This window comes from Pieris brassicae, unplaced genomic scaffold (assembly GCF_905147105.1).
Source record: "Pieris brassicae unplaced genomic scaffold, ilPieBrab1.1, whole genome shotgun sequence".
In the NCBI taxonomy this organism is placed as follows: Eukaryota; Metazoa; Arthropoda; class Insecta; order Lepidoptera; family Pieridae; genus Pieris; species Pieris brassicae.
Window position 1 is genome coordinate 7,501 of NW_025575928.1, and position 2,500 is coordinate 10,000.

Below are 2,500 nucleotides of genomic sequence, written 5' to 3' on the forward strand. Positions count from 1 at the left end.
GCGCGTCGTTCGTCTCAAATAGACACGAACGACGGACGAGAGAGAATAGAATGTGTTCTTGTTTTTGTGTTTGTGCGAAGTGTGAGAATATTATATACATATATTCGCGCATGGATGATATAGATATGGGTATGGATTTTCGGAGGAAATTATATCAAATTCGTATTTCGAATGCGAGACCGCCGAGATCTTTCCCAGCTCTCTCTCTCTCTGTGTGTGTGGTGTATAGTACATTTTATATATCTCTCTTGTGTCAACACAAAATAACAAAGAATATACATACTACTCCTCCTCATATTTTATATAATATAATATAAAATTATATTATAGCACCGCGTTCGCAGACCGTATGGTGATGTTACCAATCGACCAAGATTTGGGACCGTCTCCCCCGGTGTTATCTGTGATGTTAAAAGAATACGCTTCTAGGCACACCTCAACGCAGGGCGCCTAGCGTGTTCGACACGTGCGCGGTCGCCACGGCGACCGTATATGTAAAGAATGTATAAAAGAGGACGCACACGCGCCCATCGTCGAAACGGTGTGCGCAGCGTCGTGTTGGAATTTATCCCTCAAGCTCCGGGCGTTGATCGTATCTAGTGCGAATCATGCGTGTGTGTGCGCATGTAATTGCCAGCCGAGTTTTAATATGTTTACAATAACGTATTGAATAAAAATTGAGAAGTTGCGTTTAGATGAATGTTCAATTTTCAAATTGTCACAACATCGATTCCCGCCCGCGGGGTCGTGTTCGTTGCAGTTTTATGTCCCTCACAGTGGTCGAGCATCGTTGTACATCACCTCGTTGCGAGATCGTGACGGGACGGCCGCTCGTAGACCGGTCAAAGTTAGTCTATCGATATGAAGCGCGAACGTCGCGTCGCGTGCAAATTCGACGCGTTACGTTCACGCGTGTCGAGAAGGCGCGCGCGCAAGCGCGCGCCCCTCGACGCCGCCGAGCCAGCGGCTCGCCGAAGCCGCGTGACCGCGGTGTAGGCGTGTCGTTTGCGTAAGCAGCTCCCTGGTTGATCCTGCCAGTAGTTATATGCTTGTCTCAAAGATTAAGCCATGCATGTCTCAGTGCAAGCCGTATTAAGGCGATACCGCGAATGGCTCAATATATCAGTTTTGGTTCCTTAGATCTTACTCAGTTACTTGGATAACTGTGGTAATTCTAGAGCTAATACATGCAATCAGAACTCTGACCAGTGATGGGATGAGTGCTTTTATTAGATCAAAACCAATCGGCGGAGGGCCATGCGTCCGAAGTCGTTAATTTTGATGAATCTGGATAACTTTTGCCGATCGCACGGTCCAGTACCGGCGACGCATCTTTCAAATGTCTGCCTTATCAACTTTCGATGGTAGTTTCTGCGACTACCATGGTTGTCACGGGTAACGGGGAATCAGGGTTCGATTCCGGAGAGGGAGCCTGAGAAACGGCTACCACATCCAAGGAAGGCAGCAGGCGCGCAAATTACCCACTCCCGGCACGGGGAGGTAGTGACGAAAAATAACGATACGGGACTCTTACGAGGCCTCGTAATCGGAATGAGTACACTTTAAATATTTTAACGAGGAACAATTGGAGGGCAAGTCTGGTGCCAGCAGCCGCGGTAATTCCAGCTCCAATAGCGTATACTAAAATTGTTGCGGTTAAAAAGCTCGTAGTTGCATTTGTGCGCCGCGCTGTCGGTGCACCGCATCCGCGGTGATACTGACACGTCTGCGGAGCATATCGTCGGTGAGCCGGCGGTAAAACGCCGGTTCAATATCAAAATCCTATCGCGGTGCTCTTCGGTGAGTGTCGAGGTGGGCCGACAATTTTACTTTGAACAAATTAGAGTGCTCAAAGCGGGCTCAAAATGCCGCTTGAATATTTCGTGCATGGAATAATAGAATATGATCTCGGTTCTATTTTGTTGGTTTTCAGAACTCCGAGGTAATGATTAATAGGGATAACTGGGGGCATTCGTATTGCGACGTTAGAGGTGAAATTCTTGGATCGTCGCAAGACGAACATCAGCGAAAGCATTTGCCAAAGGTGTTTTCATCAATCAAGAACGAAAGTTAGAGGTTCGAAGGCGATTAGATACCGCCCTAGTTCTAACCGTAAATATGTCATCTAGCGATCCGCCGACGTTACTACAATGGCTCGGCGGGCAGCTTCCGGGAAACCAAAGATTTTGGACTCCGGGGGGAGTATGGTTGCAAAGCTGAAACTTAAAGGAATTGACGGAAGGGCACCACCAGGAGTGGAGCCTGCGGCTTAATTTGACTCAACACGGGAAATCTCACCAGGCCCGGACACCGGAAGGATTGACAGATTAACAGCTCTTTCTTGATTCGGTGGGTGGTGGTGCATGGCCGTTCTTAGTTGGTGGAGCGATTTGTCTGGTTAATTCCGGTAACGAACGAGACTCTAGCCTGCTAAATAGGCGTCGTCATTCAAGGTGTGCGCGACTCTCGGGGAGCGCAACTCACTGGCGACGTATTAAAA

General features: G+C 48.3%; 1 non-coding gene across 1 annotated transcript in view; it reads left to right on the forward strand.

The window, feature by feature from the left end:
• Positions 1-1,018: 1,018 nt before the first annotated feature.
• The window catches only part of LOC123719251, a 1,906-nt gene continuing 424 nt past the window's right edge, over positions 1,019-2,500 (forward strand). Inside the window, exon 1 of the ribosomal RNA XR_006755313.1 lies at positions 1,019-2,500. This exon is cut by the window's right edge and continues 424 nt beyond it. This is a non-coding gene — a ribosomal RNA (small subunit ribosomal RNA).